The sequence below is a fragment of the Aethina tumida genome, chromosome 5, assembly GCF_024364675.1.
Source record: "Aethina tumida isolate Nest 87 chromosome 5, icAetTumi1.1, whole genome shotgun sequence".
NCBI lineage: Eukaryota > Metazoa > Arthropoda > Insecta > Coleoptera > Nitidulidae > Aethina > Aethina tumida.
Window position 1 is genome coordinate 4,547,376 of NC_065439.1, and position 12,123 is coordinate 4,559,498.

Here is a 12,123-nt window from a genome sequence, read left to right on the forward strand (position 1 = left end):
CCAAATGGCATGAATGTTGACTCAAATAATCCAAATGGTATTTGATGGTATGCTTTGTTCAAGTCTAGTCGTTCGACCTTCTACGATTATTCTGTGCACTATGTCTGATTTTTCTTTGGCTTTTATCTAGAAGTTCGGTATCGTGATTTCCTGGAACTGTTTCAGCAACTCAAAAAATGAATTAGGGTCTGTTGAACAGTCTACAGTAGTAATGCTGTGGATTTCGGTGTTTAGTAGTTTTCCTATGGACGATAGTTGTGTTTTAGTGTCGACAAGTCGTCTGTTTGCAACAAAGTCTGCACCAATTATGGGTTGGGCAATATCGGCAATTGTGAAATGCCACTTGAATAATCTCCTGAGGCCTAGGCTGAGTATTAGCAGTCTTTGTTCATATGTTTTTATGGTTGTGGACTTGCTGCATGTAGGCCTGACCTTCTTAAGGACTCGCCTAAGGATTTTAATATCTTCTCCTGCGGTTTTTGCGGTGATTAGTATGTCGTCCATGTAGGCTAGTACTCCCTTCGACGTAAACCCTTCTAATATTTTTTCGACTGCCCTCTGGAACACAGCTGGACTGGATAACCCGAAAGGCACCCTCAGATACTCATAGTGTCCGTCAGGTATGACAAATGCTGTTTTGTGGATCGAACCATCATCTGTCTTGATCTGATGAAATACGGCCACTAAGTCGAGCGTCGTATGTATTTACTTCCAGCCAGTCTGTCTAGTTGGTCCAAAATGAGTGGCAATGGGTAGCGGTCCTTCACCGTTATTTTGTAGTCAACGCAAAGTCCGATGTCTCCGTCCTTCTAAGGTACTATTAAATATAATGGGACTGGCATAGTCTGATTCACTCTCCCGAATGATTAATTTCTTTAACAGCTCATTGATCTTCTCCTTAACCTTTTCTCATTCGGAGTGTGCCAGGCGATACGGTCTTCTTACTACCGGCTTGTTTATGATAAGTGTTATTTCGATAGTCGCTAACGGAGTGGCCCCGACGTCGCTTGTACCTTCTGCGAGACAGTCTGCAAATTCTACGAGCAAGTCGCTCAGCTTTTTGCGGTCGACATCATCTAAACTACCATCACCTCCTTCATCTACGCCCTCTATAACTACTCAATCCCTCATATCAACTTCGTTGTTCTCGGGCGTATCTCTCCGGTGTACCTTGGTCAGACTGGTTCCTTCGGGGACGGTGACCTCACTCTGCGATAGGTTAGTCAAGTGCACTGTAGCCTGGTCGCTGTCTGGGTGGAACTTGACATTGAACCTGGCCAGTGGTTGACGGTGATCATCTAGGATCCTGGCAGAAATTGTGGTTTCTCCTTGATGGCGTCCAAGCAAGCGAACTAACGCCATCCGCGTGGCACCTGGTCCGAGGCGAAGCTCCCGCTCCAGTTGGATGTCCATTTCTGCCTGCGTCTCCTGATCTGTGGAACAAATCATGGTCACTTCCTGGCCTTTCACTTCCATATGGGTATGTCCATCATTCAACTCAGGTTGACCGATTAACAAATCCACATCTGGGAGGTGTATGGACGCAATAAATGCATCCACCGTCAGTTGGCATCGGTCGATAGTCACCGCCAGCTGGGTCTGTCTGTTTGCGTCTGTCCTGCCGCCCCCGCCCCCCCAAATCCTGACAATGTCGCTTGTACAGGTTTCGTTTGAAGGCCTATCCTCTTCACACATTCCGGCGAGATGACGTTAGACTTGTTACCAGTGTCTAGGTACACGGAGAGCCCGTTTCCTTCTGGTGTAACGCCCCATTTGCGGTAGCCAGGCACAGACATTTGGAGAACGTTGATTCGCTGTACATCGAATCGCGGTTTAATGTCTCTCCTCTTGGGACACCTCTCAGCGTAATGTCCCCGTTCCTCAATTCGTCTCTCCAAGGGACCGACTTGACGTTGAGTCTCCTCTCGGACTCGCTGCTCTATTTGGTGGTGAATCCGCCGATCCTTGACCTGGTTTAACAGTTCTCGCCTCATTTCAAGCTCTCCGACCTTTTCTACGTGGACGTCCATCACGTTTGTTGGTTCAGACAGGGTCCTAAATGTAGTGCTTTCTTCTCAGATGATCACATTCAATACGTATTCGTCAGTAACGATAATAAAACTTGAGGTTGGAAACATTGTAGTTTCCTTTAACTTTTCCAATTTCCCAATCCTTCTGGGTATATATGGAGAATTTTGTCGAACACATGTGGTCCTGAGTATAACAGACACAGTTTAACAGAAGGGTTTTCAATTGCATCAGTCAAAAGGTTTTCACGCAACAATACCAGGTGTCCAACATATAAGATGTCATTTTCTTTGCATTTTGCTTGTCGTTTTCCAGCATGTTTTAACATGTTACTTCTGACAAAGACTTGGATATCTTCTATGGCTAACAAAGGGGTTTTTGGACTCAATTTCCTAATTAAATCCGTCAGGGGACCGTCACTTATTTGGTCAAACAAAATTTCATGAGGAAAACCAGTAGATAAATGTGGACGAGAATTGAAAACAGTTTCAACTTACAGCAACTAACATACCCTAATCTGTGACGCTTCCATACGCAAAGCCTAGATCTGATTTCGGTTTCCAATACTCTCCTATTCAGGAGATATTCGTCCATATATTCGTGATTAGATTCATCATTGCATTTTCAATTTGTTCAACATCACGTTGAGAACCAGTCTACAACAGTCAACTCTGTCCCCGACAGTTAGTGATGCCTAAATGTCTAATTTGGTTGATATTTTTAGCTCTGATCTTCTTTGTATCCGTGGATGCATTCTCCATAAAGTTTTGGCGTCATTTCGTGGTTTCTCGGTCCCCTAATCCATCGATGAATGCCTCGACAGCCAAACTTTCCATTATTTCTTCCTTTGCAGAAGAATAGCCTGTGCGAACAAGCCTAGCCACATCAGAGCTAAATTCTTGAAGAATTTCATTAGGTTTTTGATAAGATTTTTCAGTTGACTGCGATAAACATACTCCAAATGTGTTTGCCCAAATCTCATTTCTAACCGGTTCACCAAGTGTACGTAATTTGTTCTTTCCAAGGCAGACATTTGCAATAGCACATCGGCAGCATCTCCCCGCAGTGCCAGAATTAGCTGCGTTGTTTTTTCAGCGTCGTTCCGTGTCTTTCATCAGCCTCTCTTTCATGTTCTTCAGTAATTTTTCTTCTAGGTTACTGGAATTTTCTAGTAATTTCTTTTTTAAGTTACTTTCTAGATTACTGGAATTTTCCAGTAATTTCCTTTCCATATTACTTTCTAATTGTGATAACATGGTTTAGAAATCACGCCCAACATTAAACAAAAATGTATCGGCATCATCACCTTCCTGAATCAAAACGTCTCGAAGTCTCTGTTGTAACTCTGATTTCTTTCCAGTTATGTCGCATTCACGAGTTCCTTCTGACACCACTGTAACAATGTTCCGGGGTTCGGGCAGTGCGAAAACTGACAGAAACGTACCTTCAACAGAACTCTTATTAAAATTATGACTGTCGTAGTAACTTCCTGAAGATTGTAAATTGGACGTTAATCGAAAATATTCGGTTTCTGAAGTTATGCATAGAACCCTCCGGGTTTTTAGTGACGTGAGTACAATCAATGCATCCTGTTACATTTGGAAAATTTTGCAATTCTATTAAATTTCCTGCGAACCTCCTGAAGTTCCTGCCCAACACGAAGAAATTTGTTGAAATTTCGACATTATGCAGAAATTCTATCGGTAACCCTCTTTAGTAATTAGACTTAGGTAGCCTGATTAAGTCTCCTAAGGTCACCACACACAATCTGCAATTTAATTTAATTTCATATTTTACATTTTGCATAAAAACGTCGTTGTGTTAACAAAACACTCATTAAAAAAGGCACAGACAATCCTCTATTAGTAACTGTCTCTTGCTGTCCTATCGTGGGTAATATTATATCGTCCACAAATCCTTTTTGCATCGGTATCTCTTTTTAAGCTGTCCATCATTTTAAAGCTCCATAGGGTTTTCCATGTCACGGATATATCTAATATAAAAGTATAAATAAATATATGTAACAATTGCATTATGTAATGTGCATTATTATTGTTACCTCCGTGTGTAAATCCAGCATGTCTCTTATTTCATCAAGTGTTACGTCTAAATCATTAATTAATCGATCGCGATTCATATTTAATATCAATATTAATTTTAATATCTATTATTTTAACAACATATTTCACACTCCCTTCACGTACCGTTCGCAAATATACAATGACAGGTTTAATGACTCAAATAAGCAATTTTTTGGGAGTTTTGCACAAAATGTTAGTTAATAAACAAATAAAAATAAATAAATGACACACAAATTTATTATAATTTTATAATTACTACACATTATTTTCGGTGTGCCATGTTTCAAAGCATGGTGCAGGACACAGAGAAGGTTTTGACATGCAATTGCAGCAACCACCTACTATTTGGACGTTAATCGAAAATATTCGTTTTCTGTTGCAAAAAAGTTCTGCATAGGACCCCCGTGGGTCCTCCCTTAGACCTTGATATTTCATGATAATTATTATTTTCCTCTTCTCTCAAAATACATTATCAATATTTTTTGACGTTGGAAAAGAATTTTTATTTACAAATGACGTAATGATCCGTTCAATATTCGACGTTATTTTGGCCTTTCGTCCTCGCGTTTTCTTTTGGAACTATTTTCCGTTAATACTTTTTTTAAGAAATTGTATTGATTGGGTATCGAATATAACTCCCTATTTTAAAAGAGTTTTATTCCATCGAAGAATAAAAGTCACAATAGTTTACAAAGTCTATAGTTTATACCTGCAAAAATGTTCCACTATTATTGTCATTAAAAGTTTCTTCGGAAAGTTCGTTTTCCTCGATATGAGGATCATCTAATCGAAGAGTGTCTTCGCTGTGACCTTAAAAGAGGGGGTTGAATTCTCGTTGCTGGTCCGAAGCTTGATTTGAAGTCACACGATTAATGATGAGCCTTCTTCGTCTACTCTTGCAGCATACATACATATTGATGATATCAATAATAATGGTTATTGATAAATATGTAAAACATGGCTTGGTAATGACTTCATCATTAATTAAGTCATCAAGTTTATCTTGGTATTGATTCAATTTGATTTCAGTCAACTTTTAAGATTTGTGCTTCGCAAATAGCATTACTGTCCACAGAGTATTAAACAAAGTTCTTAAATCTGAGGTGATGAGGTATTTATGGGAGTTTAAAATGGTATGAAAAAGTTTAGTACGGGAGTCTTTTAAGGGTAAGGAAAATAAATGATACAGTTTAAACGAGTCAATTTGAACTGTAGGAATATTTAGAACAAATATTACTTTAGATATTTATTGATATGCGAGTTCCCAATTTATTTTTTAAAGTTCTCCTAAAAGATCCATAAGTTGTATTACACAATATTCATTCTCGCAAAAGTTTAGGATATTATCGAGTTCTCCATTAATAAAAACTAATGATTCAAGTAATCACTTGAATCATGAATAATCATTCACAAAGACTAAATAAACATTTTAATTTTTACTTTGAGTAAATTCATATTGGCAGTTAAAACATATTTGAAAATATGATGTCAATAATTTTTATATCTTTTCTAAACGTTTCTTCATCAATTTGGAGTTTTTGAATAGTATAGTTAAAATTTCGGATTGTTTAAGTAGTAATTAGTATCTGATTGTTCATTAAATTTTCAATTTTTTTTTCATCTCGTTCTATTTGGTTAATACATTTATCTTAATATTCACCATCTGTTATATCGATGTTTCCTAAAAGGGCTTTCCAAACGATGCCAATTCCATTAATTAATCATTTTTATTTCCATTTGAATAATATTCAGTATCTAGCCTAATTTAATTAAATTTATATTGGTATCTAGAGTGTGATTTGTAAATTATCAGCTATTAAGTCTTGATATTTTGATAAGAATATCAGTGCAATCCTACAAAAGAAAGTTAGAGAAAGTATTTATCTTTTCATTTATTTCCTATTTGATTTTCATTTGACCATACAAACTACGTTTGCTGTTAGCAAAAAAAGGCAAAACAGACTGTTGCTACTTGGTTTATTATCACGGTATTCATTGACATTTTGAAGTTGAAGGAGTTGCATTGCCCATCGTGCACTCCTGATGTCCGTTCGTCTTCCTTGTATAATTATTTTGATTGTTTAATTTAAAATGATTGAATTGGGGCTTTTAATAATTAAAATTAGGTTTATTTGAACTGTTATTTTGTTGGATTACTAGAATTATTTATATTATAAGGATTTTTTTTGATAATTATTATTATTATTATAGTTTGGGTTAAAAGATTTTCTGTAAGGTTGGTTTTGTGAAGAGTTTGTGTGTGAATTAGTTCTGCATTCATTAATAAGATGACCTGGTTTATTGCAATAATTACAAAATATAGGTTTTTTTAATTTTGTTTAAAATTTTGATTCTTAACATGTAATCTAGAGGCTTCAAGATAGTTTAATTCACATTTCCTTTTAACACGAATTGTTGCTTCTTTTGGATTAGAATACTTGCACGAATTATTAACCCTAATTTGTTATTTAAACCAGTAAGCAAAGTATCAAGACACATATTATCAATGAGTTTGAATAAAAACTAATGGACTTTCATTTTGTCCGTGTTTGATTCTATTTAAATCATGTATATCTTCAAAATGAGTATTTAATAATAACTTAATTTCTTGCCAAGTATTAATATTTCTAAAATTGATTAATTGAGAAGTAAGACATCTCAATTTATTCTCAATATGAACTGTTAATAATATATCTTGGTTTTCTTCAAATAAATCTAATTGAATTTATAAAAGCACTTAGTAGAATTTGATTACCATTATATTTTGGTATAAGAGAAAACAATTCAATAAACAATAATTAAAAAGGAAGTACAATATAAGATTATATTCTAATACTAATGCGCATATAAATTAATAATTAATTGGGTATCTAATGTAAGAGTAAGGTTTGTTATAAACTAAAAACTAACATTTTTTATCTCGTTTTCTATTGGACTTTTATTGGAATTTTTTTTAAGAAATCGACTTATTATTTAGAAATTTCGGATAGGTTATGAAACACCTCGAGATAACTCATTGCATTTGCTCTACCAGGAATGAGGGCAAGTTCCCCTGGACCAATGGCACTCATCCAACCCCACAAATTGATACAAATCCTAGCGGATCTAGTATTCGGTACAATGTTGTTCTCAAATCTCTCAAATTTTAAAAAGATATTAATCAAAAATTTCCAAGACCAAGAATGCACCGCAAGCGATTTTGAATTCGAGGTACTTATCTAGTAACACCCCATATGTTTCTTCTTCTCCCCCTGTTACTTCACCGTTGTGCTTTATTATGTTTTGGGAACCCCAAACCAGGCAGTTGGAAATCCAGCAGAACTGTTCTGGTGCCCAAGGACGGTGACAGGAGACAGGCAACTAATTGGCGGCCCATCACCATCGGGTCCGCAGTACAAGGCCTCCTCCAACGAATTCTCCACACTAGGTTGCGCAGTGGGACCCTGCTGAACCAGAATCAGCGTGGTTTTGTGGAGACAGATGGTACCCTGGCCAAGCGAATAGGGACGGAGGAGCAACAGCCGATGATAGAAGTTCGGAATCGTCGAAAAGTCACAAAAATTTCCGAGATGTATAGGGAGGAAATAATTTACGAGATTTTAGAATGGCGAAAATTCAGTAGTTTTTAGGTTAGAGAAGAGAGCGTGGTCGAGGAATGTTAGCACTTAGAAAGTATATTTCTGGTAAGAATCTTTTTATATACCAGTATATATATATATAATTTAATTGTTTGTATTTGTTATTGTATATTATTTTACATAGCTTGTTAGAATGTTGTTTATTTAAATTGTTCAATCATTGAATTTAATGTAAAATTTTTCTTAATTCATTTCATTTTTGCTGGTTAGTTATTATTTTTGCCAAATTTCATAAAGTTCTTATACAGCAGTTGTAATAATTACATTACGGTTTTAGGTTAGATGTCCTCTTGAAGAGATGTGTCTTTAAGGATCCCCAGTGCATATACATATATATATATATATATAATAAATTTTATAATGGATTTTTCTCAGCAATCTCTAGTTTTTGGTTATAATAGTAAATATTGTAGTTATTCTAAATGTTCTAACAAATATCTTATTAACGTTAAAAATTTCAATTTTTTTTTTCCTGTTCCACTACACATTTCTACAGTTCTTTCTACTTCTATTAGTATTAATAATGTTCAAGTATCCAAAATTCCTAGTTCTAGTTTTTGCCCTATTCTTTCAAATCATTCATATGGTAAATCTGTATCTTCCATCTGTGTTAAAACTACAATTAGTAATAATAATGCTGAGAAGAATTCTTTGTTGTATAAGATGCATTGAAATACTATTTCTAAAATTTCAAAGTTAAAAGCTTAAATTAAGATTAGAAAAAATTTGTTCTGATTTAAATCTGGTTATATACTATGTATATTTTAATGTTTTTTGTTTTTACCATTGATATATAATAAAGTTTTTGTGAAATATTTAATTGCTTTGTTTTTATATACCTTTCGAAGAACCTAACCAATACATATTTGAAATAAATTTTAAATGTAAGGTTTCCCGCCCTAAATAAAGTGACAGATGCACAAAAAGATATCTGTAATCTATAAGAAATGGCAACACCGTGTTCAAAATGGCAACATCGCTGCATCCCGAGATCGTGCCCAGTAATGTTTCTTGTTTATGACATTGGGTTGGTACTTCTTAGGTTTTCGGGGGGGCCAAGCGAATAGGGACGGAGGGGCAACAGCCGATAATAGACGTTCGGGATCGCCGAAAAGGCACGACCTTTTTGTCTCGGGATGAGTTAGGGATTTTAATATTTGATTTTATAAATTGGTAATAGAAAATCCCCAAAATTGTCGAGATGAGCAGGGAATATTTAGTGTCTTTAGTTAGAAAAAATAATTTACTAGATTTCAGAATAGTGAGTTATGGACGCTATAATTTGATAGATTTTAGGTTATAGAAGACGTTCAGATGATGTTTTTGCTTTAAGAAAATATATTTCTGGTAAGAAATTTTTTATATAACCAACTTACGCAATTTAATTGTTTGTGTTTGTTATTTTATAAACCGTAAAGTCAACATGTTCGTTTATTTTCATTAATCGAATTTGAAGTACAGATTCATTGGTATTAATTCATATCATGCTTCCTGCTTAGTTATTGCAAAATACAGAAAGTTACTTTTACAGCAGTTACATTAGTTATAATTAGTATATTACAGTTTTAGTTTGGATGAGTGTCGAAGTGATATGATGATTATATTATATTATTATAAAATTTATATTATATTATATTTATATAGAATATATATATTTTTTTAATTTGTTTGTTTTTAGCATGAATATATATATTAAAATTATACAATATATAATTATACAATATATTAAAATTATACAAAATATATAATTGTTTTATTTTTACATATATCAGAAAAACCTAACCTATACTCATTTAATATAAATTTTAAATAGAAAGTGACAGATGGACAAGAAGATATCTGTAGTCTGTAAGAAATGGCAACACCGCATTCAAAATGGCAACATCGCTGCATCCCGAGATCGTGCCCAGTAATGTTTTTTGTTTATAACATTGGGTTGGTACTTCTTAGGTTTTCTATGTAGGTTTTCTATGTAGGTTTTCTATGTAGGTTTTCTATGACCAACACTTTGTTGTTGGCTCATTACCTCAGGGCCCAGGTCGGGCGCGGCTGCGCCTACGTAGTTTCGCTTGACCTGAAAAAGGCTTTCGACTCTGTCTCCCACATCTCCATAAAATGAGCAGTCAGACGCATCGGCATAGATCAACGGACATCTGATTACGTTATGTCTAGCCTATGCGGTGCCACCACTTCCATCAAGGTGGGCCGTGCTATGACCAGGCAAATACGGATATGCCGCGGTGTAAAGCAGGGAGATCCTCTTTCACCTTTCCTCTTTAACTTAGTGGTGGATGAGTTGTTATGTCACATAAACGCGAAGTATCGGGCAGGTACAATAAATACTCTTAACAATACACGGTTTGCCATCATGGGGTTTGCTGACGATCTCGTTGTCTTATCTGACAGGCAACTCGATCTTCCGTTAATGTTGGTCGTGAACCCCGCAAAGTGTGTGGCCCTATCAGCGACCACTTTCGCGGGTGATAAGCGGCCCCTCCCGGTGGAGAAGTCAATTTTTTCCATTTGAGGTCGAAAATTCCTGCCGTGAACGTGATCTCTACGTTCAAATATCTTGGGCATCAGTTTGGTGCCACTGGCATTCAGAAGCCGTCCGTACCTAACCTGAAAGTTTGATTGAGTCGTGTTGAACTTGCACCTCTAAAACCGGACCAGAAGATGTGCATTATGCATATCTATCTAGTTCCGAAACTGTTATATGGGCTCCAAAACACTCGAACCACAGGTGCAACCCTTAAAGATGTGGACCGTCTTGTGCGCCCATTTATCCTTATTTAGTTTATTAACTTAGCAATTATTAATTATTAATTTTAGTTTATTTTACTTTATTTTATTTTACTGGCCAAGCCCGACACGCCCCGATCCTCAGAGCCAGTCCTTAGTAACGACATATTAAGACTATTGTTGCAACTAAAACGTCAGATTAATATTTCCTTTAATTGTCTACAAACTCCTTAAGAATCACTTCATACACAATACACAACCTGTATACATTTACAGTGTTTGTTTATATGAAATTAAAACTAAAACTTTATAAACATTTTCATTAGTGAACTAAATTTTAAGTCTACGCAGACAGAGGTGTTTTGTTAAACCAAAAATATATTTATTTAATATTATTTCATTTCATTTTCAAGTCTTCTAATATAAATTAATACAACATTAATTAAAAAGCAATTATTAATTGACGAGGGCATATAAATAATTTTTCTTTTAAAAAAATATAATAAAACCTGCCCTAACTTTGAATTTGATATGTAGTTCCATAACATTATAAAGTGCATAAAATCACTGCTTCTGGGGAATCCTTCATTCAATCTTCCTTGTGATTAAAATTTCATTAGTTGAGTCATCTAAAAATTAAAAAATACATTATATGACTGCAAAAAATTCAGATTGTTTCTAAAATAAGTTGTCAAAATTTGGGACCATGTAGAAGTCGCTCGATAATAAAGTAATTTTTTTTAAAGTAAATAGAGTCTCTCAAATTTACATTTTAAAAATTCTGACTTTTCTCAGTGACTGCCTTCGCCACACTTATTATTATAGTACAACTAAATGATAAATTTAAACCGGTTTAGATGAGGTAAATATGGAGGACGTCGTAGAAATAGTTCAAGAAACTGCAGTAAGTCTAATGATGAACTCAAGGAATTAACTGAGCAAGAAGAAAACAAAAATATCGATAGTAGTGATTTCGAAGAAGAGCAAGAAAGTAAAAACCATAAAACATTCGTTAATTTATATATAAATTATCTATTATACGTTATTAAAGATTAATTTATTTCGATGATAAAATGGTATATAAAGATTGTAATTATATTTTTATATCTTGAGTAAAATTTAAGTACTTATAATAATTATTTAATAAAACGCAGAAATTATACAAAGTTGTTTATTACTAACAATATTAATTAAAAGTAAAGTAAAACACAATAATATTACTATGTATCTTAATATTAGGATTAAAACTAAGTCTTACATGATATTTAATTTAATAATAAAACTATCTTAAGCCTAACTAGCACAACAAATGTAAAATTAAAAATTTATTATAAGTTTGTACACAAATGCAATATTCGGAATATTTATATTACAAATACAGCATTTAATATAAACAAAGTACAAATACTATTAAAGTATTGGACAAATATGATAGCTAAGACTGCCAGAAGATACATTTGGATGTTCGATCAGTTTCGAGATATACGTATATGAACAAATTTTAATTGTTTCTTGTTCTTCAAAATATTCTCCATGAAGATTGGCACAATTTTTTATGTGAACCAATTTTCAAAGCACTTTGCCATCTTACCCCAACATGGTACTTTCAAAACAAGCGTTTAAAAGCTTGCTAA